Genomic DNA, 19,543 nt, shown 5'->3' on the forward strand with positions numbered 1-19,543 from the left:
TGGGAAGTCTTTTGAGAGGTACGAAGTGACCCATCTTTGTTAGGTGATCAATTATCACTAGCACGGTAGTATATCCTTCACAGGGCGGCATCTCAACTACGAAATCCATCGATACAGTGTGCCATGGGGCTGGTGGGATAGGGATGGGACATAACAGCCCCACTGGTTTAGAATGGCTGGTTTTGCTCTGTGCACAGACGGCACAGTTCTTCAGATATTCTTTAGCATCCGTCCGTAAGGTGGGCCACCAAAAGGACCTTTCCAGTCCTGCTATGGTCTTGTTTGCCCCCAAATGGCCTCCCAACGAGGAATCATGGATCCAAGTGATAGCTTGTTGTTGTTGTGCCTGCTGGGGTAGAAATAAGGCATTGTTCTGGAACAGGAAGACCCTTTTTTGTTTCTGTGGGCTGGGTCTGTTTGTATCCAGGCGTGGATGTTGAAGTCGGACAAGGACGCTTTCACAGCCTCAAGGTATTCTTCTGAAGAGGTGAGGGCAAGTAACTGGTGAGAAAAGGCCTTGTCGGGCAGAATAGACGGTGGCTCAGGGGGTATGCTCATCTCGGGGTTTGTGGGTTCCTCCATAAGGGATAAGGCATCGGCCTTGCCGTTCTGGGGTCCAGGTCTATATTTGATAAGGAAGTCATAATCGGAGAAGAACAGGGACCAGCGTAACTGACGCGGGGTGAGGGCTCTGGCTGATTTCAGGAACATAAGGTTTCTGTGGTCGGTGTACATCTCAACTGTATGACTTGCTCCTAGAAGATAGTGCCTCCACTCTTCACAAGCCCGTTTGATGGCCAGCAGCTCCTTATCCGTGATGGAGTAGTTCACCTCACTCGGGGATAGCTTCTTGGAATAATACGCCACCGGATGGAGTTGCCCCGTTTGTTGGTGTCGTTGGGACAACACTCCGCCTATGGCGTATTGTGACGCATCAGTCTCCACCACGAACGGCAGGTCAGAATTTGGGTGGAGTAGAATTTGAGCGGTTGTAAATCTTCTTTTTAACTCCTGAAAGGAGTGTTCTGCCTCTTGGTCCCAGACAAAAGGTGTATTCTTTTGCAGTAAACGAGAGATGGGGTGTATCACCTTAGAGAAGTCTTTTATGAACCGCCGATAGTAATTGGCGAACCCCAGAAATCGTTGTACTGCCTTGACGTGACTTGGGACTTTCCACGAAGTGATTGCGTCCACTTTGGCGGTATCCATTTGAAAGCCTTGCGAATTGATGATGTACCCAAGGAAGGCCACTTCTTTTACATGGAATAAGCATTTTTCCAGCTTGGCGTATAAAGAATGGCGTTGAAGGCGGTTCAAAACTTCTTGTACATGGGTAATGTGTTCTTGCAAGGAGGACGAATAGATGAGTATATCATCTATGTAGACGATGCAGCAAACCTCCAGCTGGCCTCTGAGGACTTCATCCATAAAAAACTGAAATGCTGCTGGGGCATTGCATAGACCGAAGGGCATGACTAGATACTCGTAAAGACCAAACTTGGTTCGGAACGCAGTTTTCCATTCATCCCCAGATTTTACACGAACCAAATGGTATGCACCCCGAAGATCTAGTTTGGTGAATATTTGGGCCCCCTTGAGCTGGTCCAGCAGCACGGGAATCAACGGGAGAGGATATCGGTTCTTAATGGTTATCTTGTTGATGGCTCTATAATCGATGCAGGCTCTCAACTCGTCGCAATCTTTTTTAGAAATAAAGAAGAGGGGAGAAGAGGCGGGTGATGAGGAATGGCGGATGAATCCTGACTCCAAATTCTCCTCCAGGTATTTCTTGAGGTAGCGGGTCTCCTGTTCGGTGAGTGCATACACTCGGCTGCAGGGGATGTCGGCTCCAGGGTGGAGGTCGATCCGGCAATCGAATGATCGGTGGGGAGGCAATTGGGTCGCTGTTTGTTTATCAAACACTGGTTGGTATTTCGTATACACGTCGGGTAATGAGGCAGCACAGCAATATTCAGGTTCTTCCCTGCCTTCAGCGAGAAGACTTGCTTGTGTTCTGGAACCGTTGTCCTCCTGCAAGTATTGACTCGTACAGTGCTTTTTGCAATGATCAGATGTCAGGGACACCGTGCGTTCTGCCCATCGGACTACTGGGTCATGCAGAGTCAGCCACGGCATGCCTAAGATCAAGCGGAATTGAGGGGCGTCTATTAGGTCAAACCGCAGAACTTCATAGTGGTCTTCCCCTACCCTCATTTTCAGGGGTATGGTGTGATGTCTGACAGGTCCGGATGTTAAGGTCTTACCATCTACGGCTTTCACTATTTCGGGTATTGCCTTCCTTTCGTATGGCACCCCAAACCGCCGAGCATATTGTAGATCCATGAAATTTCCAGTTGCGCCTGAATCCAACAAGGCTGCCACGTCTAGAGGGTGGTTCTCGGTGATCCATACAGTAACGCACACATTGATGTGGGCTATGGCGGGTTGCATGGTGTTGGCTAGTGCTAGGGGAATCTGTGATAACCCTGTACCCATGGCAGTGATCCCTTCCTGTCGTGGGCTTTCTAGTTTTATGATTCCTGTGAAAAAGAAGCGGCTGGTACTTGAGTTGTGCTGGGTCGTTTGGGGGCCTTGGCTCTCGCGCGACATTCCCTTATGAAATGTCCGCTTTTCCCACAGTAAAGACAAAGCTTCTGCTGCCTTCTTTTTTCCCTTTCTTCAGGGGTAAGAGGACCTCGCATTCCCCCAATCTGCATGGGTTCGCTGGTGTCTGTGGTTTTCGGACGTTCCTCGGGGAGTGATCTAATCCTAGGGAGCGGGAAGCGAGTCTCACCTCGAGCTTTATCAGTCTTCCGCTCTTGCAAGCGATGTTCCAACTGTACTGTAAGATCAATCAGCTCCTCACAAGTCGGAGGCAGCTGAACCACTTGGGATAACACGTCTTTTAGCTCACCTCGAAGACCTTGGTAGAATAGGGTGGAACGTTTCTCGGTAGGCCAATCGGTTTCCACCAACAGTCTATTAAATGTGGTGATATATGACAGCAAATCCTGTGAACCTTGCCTGAGGGTAAGCAATTCTCGATCCAATGACAACATATGAGATTAACGATCGAATAGTCTTCTCATTTCTGTACAAAAGTCTTGGAAATTGTGCAGCACCGGGTCGTTTCTTTTCATTAGCGGAATGGTCCAGCTAGCCGCGTTGCCCCCCATGTACGACATCATGAAGGAGGTCTTTGCTGTATGTTCCTGGAATATCGTCGGTTTACAAAGGAAATGTAATCTGCATTGGTTAAGAAACGTCTCAAATTTCTTTGGATCCCCGAAGAACCTTTCGGGGGGGGGCTAATGGTATCCCATGAGTCTGGATGACATACACTGTAGGAGCAGAATCATGAGAAGCTTGCGACGTGCCAGGAGGAGAAAAGAACCCTGCACCAGAGGCGCCACCCCCCAGTACCGGGGTTGTGTGTGTCGCAGGAGGGGGAAGGGTCCAATCTTTTATGTACGTGCTCTTACCAGGGCCTTGTCTAGTAATGCCTGTGACCTCCCTGCGCAAGGTACTCATTTCTTTTTTCATTTCTTGGTTCTCTAACCGAGAAGCGTGTACTTCCTGTTGTAAAGCCGTGATGCTCTCCAACAGGGAGGACAACACAACATTGGAGTCCATCGTTCAGGCCGGGAAGTAAACTTGGGCTTGAAAATCTGTCAGGCTGGCAGTAGCTGTATACTCCAGGAAGCTACTGACCTTGCTGATCGACCGGCAGGAACGATGACGTGCAGGAAGTCTCTATTTCCCACAAGTGCAACCCCACGCTGATGAACGCAAACAAACACCAGTGCGTGGGAGAGGCACACAGGGGGGAAAAGAGAGGATAAACAAAGTAGAGATTGGGGTCAGCGTGGGTCTTCTATCAGCGAACGGGTGGATCTATGGAGTCACTCTCTTAGCAGGCTGCAGTAAGGAGGAGACAAACAGATCAAGTGTTAGGGAAGAGAATGCCACCTACTCACTGCCTTCCTTCTCTCTCTAGAGGACCACTACGTACCTAAGGAGTACAGGAATCTAGAACCCCCAGTCTCGGTGACCGTTAGCTTCACGGGCAATGAAATCGTTGGTAGGGCGTTCTCTCTCTGTGCAGAGTCCTTTCTGGTTCCCTACGAGTACGATAGTTAGCCTCACTATCGTGTTTCCTCAGGCGGCACTGACCGTGCCTTACGTGTGCGCTGAAGATCCTCACTGAAAACAAAAGTCGGGTGTGAGTTGCGTAGCGCCAACGCTTTCCCCGCGTTGGCTGCGCAGTACGCTGAAAGTTAAGGGACCGCGGCTGAGGCTCACGAAACAATCGCGTTCCCCGGGTGAGTCTGCAAAGTCTTTCGGAGTATTATGCAGGTAACACAACTGCCTCGGTAATTGTCTTTAAACGGAGTGCTCCCGCTCCTCCCACAGCGTCACACCGGATTACCTGGCCTTGGCGCCGCAGACAGGGATTGGAAACGAAGAAACGAAAAGGGCTTTGTGACAACGGGTATCGGGTTCGCGGCTGTGGATGTCGGCGAGCGCTAGTCCTCCAGCGGGGATCACCATCCGCTAAGCGCTGTCTTCTGGAAACTCCAACGGATTGTCAAGCACCGTTCCTACAGAGGAGGAGGGTCTTATAGCGGCAGTCATGTGATCGACACCGCTTCCTGCGCTCTGGAGTTCGGCGTCCCAGTGTCTTCTGGGAACTGTAGTTCGGCTTTTGCTGCACCTTCTTCTACTTGCAGCAGAGTAATAGCTGGGGGCGCCGGTCTTCCTTCCGGCCGTCAGGTGTCTCGCGAGGATCATGACAGGTGGGTACTCTATCCACCTCCAGATTCCCCACCTTTGGATATCCTATGCGCCAGGCTGGTTCTGGAAAGTTTTGACATAGCTATCTGGCTTTAATAGGGGGCATTGGCTCCAGTTTGACACTGGACACCAGATTATTGTGATGTCACTGGAGCCATATAACACCCACGTGGAACCTTGCCATCTGTTCGTATGTATTTTGAACCATGTCTATTGATGCAGGGAAAAGAATAACATTCAGAAAAATAACAGGTGCAGTGCAGCAAACTAAAATTGGCATATTATAAGGCCTTTATATTTTCTGTAGAAAGGGGATGAGAGTGAGGATTCTGCAGTTAGGCAGAGTATCCACCAGAAAGATTGTTACTGAAAATAACTTTCTCTTTTGATTGATACTTCTGTTTACAGAGCCCTCGCCTTTCAATAGAATCCCAAGCAGTACTCCCTGTAGGAGGTGGGTCTGAAAGGGAAATTGTTAAACAAGGAAATCCTGTAAGACTGAGGGGGGGAGTAACCATCCCTTTACACCTCTGAATACAAGCAATAGTGTTTTGTGAAGGCATGGATGGAAGACCACTATCACTAGTACACTTCTATCCAAGGCTGCAGTGGAAGTTTTCTCTTCTGAACCACCTTGCCATTCTTTAATAGTGCTGTTGATTGATGCTGATTGCTGCCAGGTGATAGCCCAGCAAGGGTTTATGGGACTTGGAGTCGCCAGGCGTCGCGCTTGTCTCTGTGACAGCTTTGTCCTTTAGTGCAGGCAAGCAGGGCACAAAGAGCAGCTCTCCACGGCGGTCCCAGAAATGGCTGGAAGGAACCCCCGACAACGTAGGCTCATAAACACAGTGAGTGAGCGCGTTTGCATACTGAAAGTTAATGTGTAATTCCTGCCGAGGTGGGCAGATGATGCTATTAAATATTTGGGGCTATGGTCAACAGAGACCTTGATGTAATAGGGCAGGGAAATTATGGCTGGATTATTACGTGGTTAGAGGAATGGCTGCAGATGTGGACTAGATTACCATTGTCGTATTGATGGTGGTATTGCCAAAGCTGCTTTACGTTATTGTAAATATCCCGATCTCACTGAGGAAAGTCATGTTTTAACAGAAAAAAAGATACCTCATGTAGGTCTAGCTTGGGCAGAAAAGCAGCCAATGGTTGCCTGTGAGGTGCTCACCCTACTGTTTGAGCAGGGAGGGTTGAGTGAACCTGACTTTGAACTCTACTTATACAGCGCGCAGGGTCCGTTTGCGTACTACTTAGTCCACCTCACGCCATTTCTACCTCGTATCGCAGTTAAGACAGATGGCGCCAGACTATGACCGATGAATACTGAGATTTGTCGTTCCCCTGTCCCACTCGACACACCTTAAAGGTGAGATTGAGGCACAGTGCGGGCTTGGATTGGCTGCTCCACCGCTGGACTCTATACTGGAGCCAAATATCCCTTGTTCGTAACCCGACACTGCCACTCAACGACAGACACACAAGTGCCAACAATTCAGATGCTTGGGCCTGTCCATAATGGGAGAGCTCTATCCTGGCGACTTGCTCACACTTCAGACGCTGCATGACCTCACTAACTCCACTCGAACTGCACACCACTTTCCAAAAGGTATCTCCACAGCTGCTCTGGGCATTGCCTTCTCCTCTAAATCCCCTAGAAGCAGGGCTTTAAGTGAGATGAAAAAACTAGGGGGTCTCTCTCAGGGGCGTGGCCAATATAATTAAGGGCGTGGCTTAGAACACGTAAGTTAGAAATCCTTGTTTAGTATTTTGTGCCACCCCACTGATACTTTGCTGCTTCTTTCTGTCTCTGGATCCAGATATATAATACAACAAGCAACATTACACCTACAGCAAGCCAGGACCATTGGCTTTGTCAATGGTTGTTAGTTGTATACAGGGCACAAGTCGGAGGTACACGGGGTGGATGGCGCCCACCCACTTTTTTCACAGGGCGAACACCGTCCACCCTGCCAAGAATTTGGGCCCCACTGAATAATGTGCTCTACTCGTCCCGGTGTAATTTCCAAACACGGGACACTTTCAGCAGCGCCTGCACGTTGTCTGCTTTCCATCTGCAACAAGCAACAACCTGCAGGCTGGGACTGGTGTTCTGATTTCGGACTCCTGCTGGGCCAATAACAAAGGCCGAATTTGATGGGGCATCAGGCTTCCTTTTGTTGCAGTCTCTTGGCTGGGAGCAGTCAGGAGCCTCACCCCTGAGGTAAATGAAGCAGAGGGGAAACAAAGGCTCACACCTTGTTAGCACTTCACACATACTTAAGAGAGGAAGCGTTTCACTTTGTTCAGCCCTGGTTTAGGAGATATGCATGCACTGTAAGATGTGTTGGTCTTTCCCAGTATTTACACACAGCAAATTGCATTTATATAGAGCTTACTACACCTGAGGAGACGTTGAAGTAATTTAAGTACCAATATTTTTTCTTGTCTAGCCCTACTCATCCCAATGCAGGGTGTCAGAGCACTTTACATCAACACGTGCATATTACATGTACAATAAATTATATAAGTTTGTAAATGAATGTACAGGATGTGTTACATAAAACTGGGGGATTGCAAGGTGTAGAAGTCACATATCTTCCATAGCTCACTGTACTATTATCCTTGCAATGCGCTCAGACCTACACATGATATAAACATATATTTGAGGGCTTTAGATCTGATGTCACGTCTTTGGTATTGGTATTGGTATTGGTATTTATAGAGCGCGACTGTCGCTCCGGAAGGAGCATCCTGGCGCTAACTGGAAAGTATGCTTGAGGTTGAGGGAAGGCGGGATTAGATGGCGTCCAGTACGTACTCGTCAGAAAGGCTGAAGATCCAGGTTTTTAGTTGTTTCCTAAAATGGATTTCCTTGGTTAGGGACCTCAGGTGCTGGGGCATGGAATTCCAGGCTCTAGAAGATAAGTGGGTGAGGGTTTTACCCCCTTTGGTTTTTAGGTTGAAGTTGGATGGTTTTAGTAGATTGTTATTGGAGGATCTCAGGGTCCTCTGGGGATTGTAATGGGGGTAGCGCCTAATTAGATATTTGGGACCGATGTGGTTGAATGCCCGGAATGCAATGATTAGGATTTTGAAGAGAATCCTTTTGTGCAAGGGTAGCCAGTGGAGGGTTCTCAGAGCAGTGGAAGCTGAAGACCTCCTGGGGAGTTTAAGCACCATTCTGGCAGCAGAATGCTGGACGCTCTGCAGTTTTTTGAGTGTGACTTTTTTCACACCTGCCATTAGGCCGTTGCAGTAATCCAAGCGCGATAGGATTAGCGCCACGGCTACCGCTATTCTAGCATCCGTTGGTAGGAAGTCAAAAATTTTTTTGAGGGATTTAATGATTCCGAAGCAGCTTCCTGCCACCTTCCTTACGTGATGATCGAAGGATAGGTCAGTATCGAAGGTGACTCCAAGGTTTCTTGCTGTTGTGACGGTCTGGGGAGGGGCTGTGGAGTCCTCTGGCCACCAGAGATGAGGACAGAAGTTGACATTTTTCCCCATGGGGAGGATTTCTGTCTTACTAGTGTTGCACTTGAGGTGATTTGTTTCCATCCACAGAAAGACGTTTTTCAGGCAGTTTTTTAGATTTTGTTCGGCTGATGTAGAATTCTCCTCTAGCGGGACTATGAGTTGGGTATCGTCGGCATATGATGTAACAGTTATGCCGAATGATTCGATCAAGGAGATGAGGGGAATAAGGTAGACGTTAAAGAGCAGGGGGCTTAAGATGGAGCCTTGTGGGACTCCTGATCGAATCTTTTTCTCTGCAGAACTGAAAGGTCCTAGTGTGATGGATTGGGATCTTTCTGTTAGGAAAGATGTTATCCAGTTCAATGCCAGGTCAGAGATACCAATGTCCCTGAGTCTGTCCAGTAGTATGGGATGGGAGATGGTGTCGAACGCTGCTGTGAGGTCCAACAGGATCAATACTGCGTTCTTTCTTTGGTCCTGTAATATTTTTATTGAGTCAGTCAATTCGATCAAGGCAGTTTCCGTCGATTGCTGGGGGCGGAAGCCTGATTGTTGAGGGTGGAGGATATTATTCATTTCGAGATGGTTTTTGAGTTCCCTGTAGACTAATTGTTCTGTGATTTTTCCCAGAACTGGGAGAAGTGAGATTGGACGGAGATTGGTCAGGTCGGAAGGGGATTTGTTCAATTTTTTCATTAAGGGCTTAACAATGGCTTGTTTCCATGCCCTGGGGGCGATGCCAGTGCTGAGGGAGGTATTTACTATTTTGTTTATGATGGGATTGACAGTGTCAATCAGTTGGTGAAGGATTCTAGGAGGGCAGGAGTCAGAGGGGGCTCCTGACTTGCATGCTAGGATGACTTCCTTGGTTTGGGCTAGAGTGACCTGTGAGAACGTTCTTAGGTTTCCAGTTGGTTTACCTGCTTGTTCCAGAGGGATGGGGGACTGTGGGCTATGGTAAGGGGGGGAAGTCTTTCTGAATGAGATTGATTTTCTCTTCAAAGAAGTCTGCTATTTGGTCGCAGAGGTCTTGAGAGGGAGGTATTTCGGGCTGTAGGGCTTTTGGATGGGTGAATGATTTAACTATTGCAAACAGGGTTTTTTGTTTTTGCTTGGCCTCATTAATGGCTTTGATGTAGAACTCTTTTTTTGCGCTTTTTATAATGGAGTGGTAACTTTTCTTTAGTTGGACATAGGAGTTTCTGTCCAAACTGTCGTATGTTTTTCTCCATTTGCGTTCGCCTTTTTTACAGAGCATATGAGCCTCGGCTACTTCTGGGGTGAACCAAGGGGCGTTGGTTTTGCCATTACTATCAGATTTCCTAGTCCGTTTGGGTGGAGCACGTTCTGTAATTTCGCGTAGTATCCAATTGTGGAAGGATTGGGAGTCTTGTTCGACGTTACCAGTCAGGCTGGGGTTTTGAGTCTCAAAGGTAGGCTGGAGTTTAAAGGTGTCTTCTACCTTTTTCCAGTTGACATGGTTCTCTGGGGGTGAACAGGGTTTTTTTGAGTTTTTAGGCTGCGGGGTTCTAATGAGAAATGGGATCAGGTTATGATCTGTCCAGATTTGTGGAATCGGAGTATGGGTTTCTAGAGGGGGAAAGTTGGTGCAGACCCCATCTAGAGTGTGTCCAGCTAGGTGAGTGGGTTGCTTAACCCTTTGCTGAAGGTTGAAGATTTCTAGAGTTTGGTGGAAGTTAAGTGTCTGAGCGTCCTCTGTAGAGTCGAGGTGTAGATTGAAGTCGCCCAAAAGGGTGACATGTGGGTATCTGGTTAGGAGCTGACCAAGGGTATCACTGAGAGTATCTAGGAATTTGGTAGCGGTGCCTGGGGGACGGTAGACTAGTCCTCCTGAAAAGGAGGCGGACTCATTGAGTTTGATGGAGAATCCGAGGGATTCGGCTCCTTTTAATGAGTCCAGGGTGAAGGTATGGCATTTGAAGGAGTTGCGCAGCAGCAGGGCTACTCCTCCACCTCTCCCCTTCAGTCTGTCTTGCCTGAAAATGGAGTAGCCTTGTGGAAGAGCAGTAGCTAGGTCAGGATTACTGTTGTCTGTGAGCCAGGTCTCCGTTATGAGAAGACAGTCAAGGTTTAATTCCTGAATGAGGTCTTTGATATCTTGGTTGTGGCAGCCCATGGAGCGTGCATTAATCAACCCTCCTTTAAAGAGTGGATTGTTGTCCCTAGGGTTTGTTCGAGGGGCTGTGGTATTGACAGGGGAGGAGGTCCATCTGCATAGTCTGCAGATGAAAGGCCCCTTGATGGTATTAATGTCAATTTTGCATGCGCACATTTTGCCGCTGCGTAGGTTTAATAGACAGTTGGACTGGTAACTCAAAATAGGGAGGCCGGGTACAGAGTTTCCTGCGCCTGTCGCGGTCTTGGCGCGGACGGGCGCAGACGGGCTTGCTTTAGGCGCGCCTTCGGCGCGCAAACGGCGCTCCCGCTGCGCTCGTCCGCTGCGCTCGTCCGCTGCGCTTGCGTGGAAGGCACATTTGTAGTGGAATTGAGCGTGGCCTGTCAGGGGGCGTGGCCTCGCGTCAAATGCGATGGCGGCCGTGAAGGAACGCTATCACTAAACAGCGCTAATATCCGCTGATAGTGTTGTGCCTGTTTGGCGCTTTCCACAGAAATGAGCTCAGGTACAGGTTAAGGTTTTAAAAATGCATCAATCACAAAGTATACAGTTTTTTTTAAAAAACGGCGAGTGCTTCCTCCGGCTTCCGCCTCAGAGGTAGATTCCAGTAGGTGCGCTTGTAGTCAGCGCTGGCTTTTTTTAGGCGGGAGTGGGAGTGGGCGTGGCCTGTCAGGGGGCGTGGCCTCGCGTCAAATGCGATGGCGGCCGTGAAGGAACGCTATCACTAAACAGCGCTAATATCCGCTGATAGTGTTGTGCCTGTTTGGCGCTTTCCACAGAAATGAGCTCAGGTACAGGTTAAGGTTTTAAAAATGCATCAATCACAAAGTATACAGTTTTTTAAAAAACGGCGAGTGCTTCCTCCGGCTTCCGCCTCAGAGGTAGATTCCAGTAGGTGCGCTTGTAGTCAGCGCTGGCTTTTTATAGGTGGGAGTGGGCGTGGCCTGTCAGGGGGCGTGGCCTCGCGTCAAATGCGGTGGCGGCCGTGAGGGAACGCTATCACTAAACAGCGCTAATATCCGCTGATAGTGTTGTGCCTGTTTGGCGCTTTCCACAGAAATGAGCTCAGGTACAGGTTAAGGTTTTAAAAATGCATCAATCACAAAGTATACAGTTTTTTTTAAAAAACGGCGAGTGCTTCCTCCGGCTTCCGCCTCAGAGGTAGATTCCAGTAGGTGCGCTTGTAGTCAGCGCTGGCTTTTTTTAGGTGGGAGTGGGCGTGGCCTGTCAGGGGGCGTGGCCTCGCGTCAAATGCGATGGCGGCCGTGAAGGAACGCTATCACTAAACAGCGCTAATATCCGCTGATAGTGTTGTGCCTGCTTGGCGCTTTCAACAGAAATGAGCTCAGGTACAGGTTAAGGTTTTATAAATGCATCAATCACAAAGTATACAATTTTTTAAAAAATGGCGAGTGCTTCCTCCGGCTTCCGCCTCAGAGGTAGATTCCAGTAGCTTGTGATGCCACTTCCTGTAAAGTAGTGGCTTGTGATGCCACTTTCTGTTATGTCAATTCCGGTGAGGCCATGTGTGATGTCGTGCACCATGATGTCGCTCACCGTGATGTCACTTGCATACTGCCAAACTAGGTCAGTCCCCCCATTTCTTTTTTTAGGACTTATTCCCTGGTTGCATATGATAAATAAGCAACAACAATGGCACCGTATGTAAAATAGTTAAACTGCTTCAGTTCTGAAATGATGAAACTGTGAAAGAACTGTAAGAGTCTCTTTAAAGACACATCAAAGGCAGCGAAAGGTGGCACTGCTGCGAAGTTACGATTTTTTTCTTCACTCGGAGGGTGAGGACAATAATAGAGAGCCCGAAAGGGACCCGTCTCGGCACCTGCGTTTTCGAACTGCCGGTGCTGAGCACTGGCAGGACCCGCCCCACTTAAAGCTGTGCCTAGAAGAATGATCACCCATCTGTACTGCACTAATGTAGGACTGAGTGCCAGTGGCCAGCCCTAGGGCAAAAGTCGCTAGATCGATCTCAACTTGGGGTGAATCTCATACATTCACCCCAGTACAGAGATCTGGGCCTTAATCCATCGTTTTTTTGCTCACCATGCCATTCCAGTTTGAACCCAGCCATATGCAAATCAGTCTTTACCCTGTGCCTCATGGGAATTGTCCAGCCCAAACTGCCAAGCCAGGTCCTCCCTGGACTGGAAACAAGCATCCTATGACCAGTTTCGGGGTTTCACCCCTCTTCAGCCAGGATAGCTTGATTCCAGTGGCATGGAGAGCACGAGACTCATGTCTGAGTATACCCGTCCCACTCGGGTTCACAAATGCAAAAACAACAGTTGAAGGACAGAATGCAGAACAATGTCATACATTCACCCCAGTACAGAGATCTGGGCCTAAATCGATTATTTTTTTGCTCACCATGCCATTCCAGTTTGAACCCAGCCATATGCAAACCAGTCTTGACCCTGTGCCTCATGGGAACAGTCCAGCCCGGTCCACCCTGGACTGGAAACAAGCATCCTATGACCAGTTTCGGGGTTTCACCCCTCTTCAGCCAGGATAGCTTGATTCCAGTGGCATGGAGAGCACGGGACTCACATCTTAGCATACCCATTCCACTCGTTGTGACAAAGGCAAAAACAACAGATGATGGACAGAATACAGAACAATGTCATATATTCACCCCAGTACAGAGATCTGGGCCTAACTGGCACATGCATCAACAATGCCATTTGCGATTCCTTATTAGCGAAAAATAAGGATTCGCTAATAAGGAATAGCAAAAGGCTATGCATGTAGAAATCGCTTAAAAAATAGCGATTTCTAAACATTCCTTGATTGCGACTCGCAAATTAGGAGTCGCAATTAAGGAATACCTCCCCATTCATTCCTATGGGCCTAGAGGCCCATAGAAATGAATGGGAAGACATTCTCAATTTGCGATTCTCAATTAGAGAATCGCAAATTGAGAATGCAATTTCAAGGGTGCCAGGGTGTCAAAAGGACACCCTGTTGCACCCCTGAAATCTGCATATGAGTACATCATGCACACACACATGACCCAAGGGCATGTGTGTGTGTAAAATAGAACTTTGAAAAATGCACTTTAGTGCATTTTTCAAAGTTTTTGCAAATTACCATGAAGTTCATCTTCATGGTAATTTGCTCCCCCTATTAGCGAAATCGCTAGTTTCAAGGAATCTCAATTTGCGATTCCTTAAATGCAATGGCAATTTAAGTAATCGCAATTTAGAGATTACTTAAATTGCGATTTTTGCATTTGGGATGATGCATCCCAAATGCAAAAATACCGGTAGCAAAGGGGCAGATTCTGAGAATCTGCCCGTTTGCGACCGGTTTTTGCTTTGATGCATGTGGGCCTATATCCATCCTTTTTTTGCTCACCATGCCATTCCAGTTCGAACCCAGCCTTATGCAAATCAGTCTTGACCCTGTGCCTCATGGGAACAGTCCAGCCCGAACTGCCAAGCCAAGTCCTCCCTGGACTGGAAACAAGCATCCTAGGACCGGTTTCGGGGTTTCACCCCTCTTCAGCCAGGATAGCTTGATTCCAGTGGCATGGAGAGCCTGGCCTGGCAGTTCGGTCTGGAATGTTCCCATGGGGCACAGGGTCAAGACTGATTTGCATATGGCTGGGTCCTAACTGGGGTGGCGTAGTGGGCAAAAGAACAATGGATTTAACCCAGATCTTTTGACTGGGGGGAGTGTTTGCATTGTCAGCATTCCGTCCATCATTTGTTTGCCGTAACACTTTTAGCGCTAAGTGGGATGGGTGTGCCCAGACGTGGGTCCCTTGCTCACTGCACCACTGGATTCAGGCTAGCCTGGCTGAAGAAGGGAGACATACTCTGAAACCGGTCCTAGGATGCTTGTTTCCGGTCCGGGGAGGACCTGGCCTGGCAGTTCGGTCTGGAATGTTCCCATGGGGCACAGGGTCAAGACTGATTTGCATATGGCTGGGTCCAAACTGGGGTGGCGTAGTGGGCAAAAGAACGATGGATTTAACCCAGATCTTTTGACTGGGGGAGAATGTTTGCATTGTCAGCATTCTGTCCATCATTTGTTTGCTGTAACAATTAGTTAGAATAAAGGCATATAAAAGAAAACATAAGTGCAACATATTATAAACTGAGCCAATAAGAGTAGTAAACTTGAAACAACACTAAAGCTGTTTACATTTTACAATTATCATCAGGGAAGAAGGAAAGAGAGAGAGAGAGAAAAAGAGAGAGGGTACAATAGAGAAGAATTAAGACAAAACAAAATTAAACAAGTAGTAAGAAGAATGCATTTTAAGGAGAGAAAAAAAATAAAAGAATGTGAAAAGAAAAATGGATTAAGACTAAACAGAGAAAATAGGAGTTCATGGAGGTTTAACATTTTCAGAAAGCATAAAATTAATATTTTGCACCGCTTTTTTGTCTAAGACGTTTGTTAAAGGTATCCAATACAAATCTCCGTTTAAATGTGGCATGCAAAGTGAAGCAAAAGCTGTATCTAACCTATGACAGTGCCAAACATTATACCACCATGTTTTAAATGCAATATTAGAGGAGCATTTCAAATTGAGTGTAACTTGCTGAATATATAAAACTAACACGAGGTCAAACAATCCATTCTTAATAACATTTAACATGGTAACATCATTTATGCTGCCTAGAAAAGCAATATCGGAGACATAGTACATTACATATCAGAAAGTGTTGTAATTTGTGATCAAACTTTCTCCCAAAATGATGCAGTGGGGGGGAATTAAAAAAGAAGGTGCACAAGGTCCCCATTCGAATGACGGCAAGACCAACAAGAGCTGTTAGTAGTGATGGAGAATTTGGTGATAGAAGCATGAAATAATCTGTGATATTGAAAGAATAATGAATGGGTAGTGGTTACCGTTCTAGAAATCTTAAGTACTGTGGACCACATTTTATTCCAGAAGGAGACTGGCCAAGCACATCCCAAATCAACTTCCTGTTGGAGTTCTATTTTAGTTTTAACCCTAGACACATCTGGGGAGAGAAAAATGTATAAATAAGAGACGCTTTAGGAGTGGAAGCTAGTAATCAGATTAGAGGGGTAGATGGTGGAAAGGGCAGCAGATTAGAAGGGAGTGAATGAAGGGTTTCCAAAATGATATAAATAACATACATGAATTTATGGCAAAAAGATCGAGGACACAGAGAAGTTGCTTGAAATTGAGGAAAGGAGCTAGGATTAGAACCATTAACTAAATGGTGAACCCATTTTATACCCTTTTGCATCCAAGATTTCCAATATTGGGACCTAGTTTGTATGATGATAAGATGACTGTACCAAAAGAGAGATTGAAGGAAAGACTCGCGGTAAAAAAGGACTGGGTTTGGAAATGGGGTTTTAGTATATTATAAGTGCGCTTGAATAAAGGTGAAGAAGTAGTGAAATTTTTAGAAGAAAAATAAAGTACTTCTGTCTGAGAGAACTGTGCAAGTAAGGCTTGCTCAATATCAAACCACAAAGGAGTGAAAGAGGTAGACAATGCAAGAAGCCATTTGAGGCTTGTCACAAAGAAAAAAATATGATTGCTCCAAAGTTCTGGAAAATTTACACTATCAACTGTATAAACATTTTTAAGATGCAAAACAGAAATGCTAGACTTTTTCTTATGCCACAGAAAAAAAGAAAGTAAATAATCTATTTTTTCTTTAAATGTACGAGGAATGTAAACTGGGATCATGAATAAGATGTACAATAAAATGGGTGAGATAATCATTGTAATGGAGTCAAGACGTCTCCAAAAGGGAAGAAATAAAGTGTTCTTGTAAAATATTACTTTATCAATTCTATTTATTCCTTCTTTCATATTTATAAAGAACGATTCTTTAATCAAGTTGGTGAACCGAATACCTAAGTATTTAATTTTAGGAGTATTCTGATGAAAACCTATAGAATCAAAAAAGTGTCTAAGGCATAATTTGGTAAGAGGCAAAACCTCTGTTTTATCTGAATTCATTTTATACCCAGATACTAAAGAAAATTGACATATTTTATGAAGTGATGCAGGAATCGAACTATCAGGATTGGATAAGAAAAGAAGAATGTCGTCTGAATATTCTGAGAGTTTCAAGTGTTTATCCTCTTACTGAAATCCTGTTATTAAATTGTTACTGTGAATTCTTGAATTAAAGGTTTAAGGGCTAAAACAAATAAGAAAGGAGATAAAGGGCAACCCTGCCAAACACCTCTTTGTAAAGGAAAATACTGGGACATAATGGATAGAAGGGTTAATATCCTTTAGATATGCCTCTATAAAAGAAGGGTGAATGGAAGATTCTGGAGTATACACATTTTGATAGGACTTCATAAATTCCTCTAAAATGTCTTGATCTTTTGACAACTGTTTCCCATTAGACGATTGAATAGAATCTATTAAGGTGCGATGTTTTTAGATGATTAGCTAGGAGTTTTCATACTTTGTTACGCCCTCTATATTTACGAGCACCGCTCCGAAGTAATATGGAATTATCTATAGTTATTTTATTAAACTGGAATTTTGCATGATAGTTCATGTAAGTTAGAATCCGATGGAGAAGTATGGGATTGGTGCTCTAGGTGTTTAATAGTAGACAATAGGGACTTGTGTTGTTTGGCAAATTGTTTCTTTTTTAAATCATTTATAAAACCCAAGCAGCAGCTTTAATATTGTCCCACAGTAATCGGTGAGATACATCTGATCCCACATTAAGGAGAAAAAAATAATCAGCAAAAGAAAATGAGAGGTAAAGAAAACTGGGTCCTGTAAGAGCGAATTATTAAACCTCCATCTAATGGATTTGTGAAGTGCTGGGATTAAGTCCATATCAGCCACAACTGGGGCATGGTCAGAAATAACAGTAGGCTTGATAGTAGAAATAATAAGGTTTTGTGAAATGGACTTACTAACAAAAATGTGATCTAATTGTGTGAGTGCAGTACAGTGGGGAATAAAATGGGAACTTTTTTAAGGAATGATTGTGCAATCTCCATGCGTCTACTAAATGGCTATGGGAAGTAGTGGAATTAAATTGTTTATGTGTTCTGTGTTGAGCAAATCGAACTTGAGGTTGACAATAAATGGATCTACAATCCGGTTACAGTCACTACCAAGAATGAAAAAATCCTCATTACATTGAAGGCATTTCTTAGACATATTGGCGCAGAATAAGTCATCAGGTTGGGTAGGTCCATATACATTGCAAACCATTAATGAAATGTAATTTATAGGAAATTTAACAAAAATCCATCTCCCATCAGAATCAATTTCTTGAGTAACAACATTGCATTTCAACTTCTTGTGGCATAAAATAATGACACCTTTTTTTTATTAACAGCGGGTGAAACAAATACGAAACCTACCCAGCTGCATTTGAGTTTTAAGGCTTCTAATTCTGTAAAATGAGTCTCTTGAAGAAGGATTTAATCCAGATTAAAGGTAGCCAAATGAGATAAAATTCTCTGTCTTTTTATTGGATTAGCAAATCCTTCCACATTCCATGAAACAGCTCTAAGGGCCTCATTATGATGTTGGCCGGACCACAATGACAAGCCATCGGGTCGACCAACATCTATATATGCAGTCCGACTGCCACATTATGATGCCGCGGTCGGAGGGACTGAACTCTGCCTTTCTGACAGGCTCAAAGAGCCCGTTGGGGCAGCGGTCGGATCTTAATCCTACAATAGAGGCAGTGCCTGCTCAGGAAGTGCCATAGCTATTACGATGTCGATGTCCCTTTCTGACAGCCTTTCTATGGCGGTTGGACTGCCCAAAAAAAAGGCTGTCGGAAAGGTTCATTGGGGGCCCCTAGCAGGGCCCCTGTGCCACCTGATACTTGGCTATGGGACCTGGGGGGGCCACCTGTGGTGCCTCCCTAAACAACCATGCATTGTGTAGCACGCAACACATGGTGCCTGCCACAGGGTGCATGGATGTTTAAAAAGTGTATGTTTACTATTGCTGCTTGTGTTGCGGCCTGCAGCACAAGCTGCAATAGTAAACATACAATTTGAGACCACTGTAAAGGCGGTCGCATCATAATTCGGAATGCGGGACCTATGACTCCTTGTCGGCTGGTCCAGTTTTTGATGAAATGCCGTGGACGCTCGTCCAACCTTATTCGTAATAGGGCCTTTAATACGATAAACAATCAGTATATATAAAGCTATTCAGTCTATAATAATAACATAGGAAATATAAAATATAAAGGGTGAAGAAGGTATAGAGGGAGAATGGGTGAGGAAAAAGAAGCAAGAATGAAGGATAAAACAGGGAGGAGTAAGAAAGGAAGAAAAATAAGAAAATAGAACAAGCTAAGTAAGTACTTGTGAAAAACCTATAACAGAGCACATACCTTGTTGAATGACAATAATAATAACGGGGTGGTGACGTACAGATGAAAAAGGCTCAACCACCTAGGGACAATGCACCACACAGAGATGATACATAGCAAAAAAAGAAACAAGAATGAGAAAATTCTTGATTGCCTGCAAAAGTCTATAAAGAAAAAAGGGAGTGAGCAAAAAGAAGACAACAACCAATAAGGAACAACCTGTGGAAAGAATGAGATTAGTTAGGACTGTATTAGAACATTACTGAAGTTTTCAACATAAGGATTAGCATGCTTTATCCATTTAGTGAGTTGAATGAAAGTGAATAAAGTTTCTAGGTTTTGCTGGATCATCATATGAAGTAGTCTTATTCTGGTATGCAACGTCAAAGATGCATGATTGAAACCAGCCATATCAAGCTCCCAAAGCCTGTAGCGCCAGACGGAGATTAAGAAAGTCTTTTCACATGTTAACTGTGACTGAGAAGACATCCTGTGAAATAAATAACTGTGCACCGGACCACATAAGTTATCTCTTAGACTTTGCTGCATTTAGAACTATCAAGAGATCCGTAAACTCCAGGAACAAAATAATCACTCCACAAGGAAACAGTTGGTGTGCTTGTTGGATGTTCAATGGGGTGGAGGAAGGTAACACGAGATGTTTCGGCAGAAATGAGGTAAAGAAGGTCACAGGATACTTGCCTTCAATGCCCTCAGGAAGACCACAGATACATAAATTATTACGCCTGTTACTGTTCTCGAGATCCTCTGAGTGTTTTTTCAACAT

This window comes from Triturus cristatus, chromosome 9 (genome assembly GCF_964204655.1).
Source record: "Triturus cristatus chromosome 9, aTriCri1.1, whole genome shotgun sequence".
In the NCBI taxonomy this organism is placed as follows: Eukaryota; Metazoa; Chordata; class Amphibia; order Caudata; family Salamandridae; genus Triturus; species Triturus cristatus.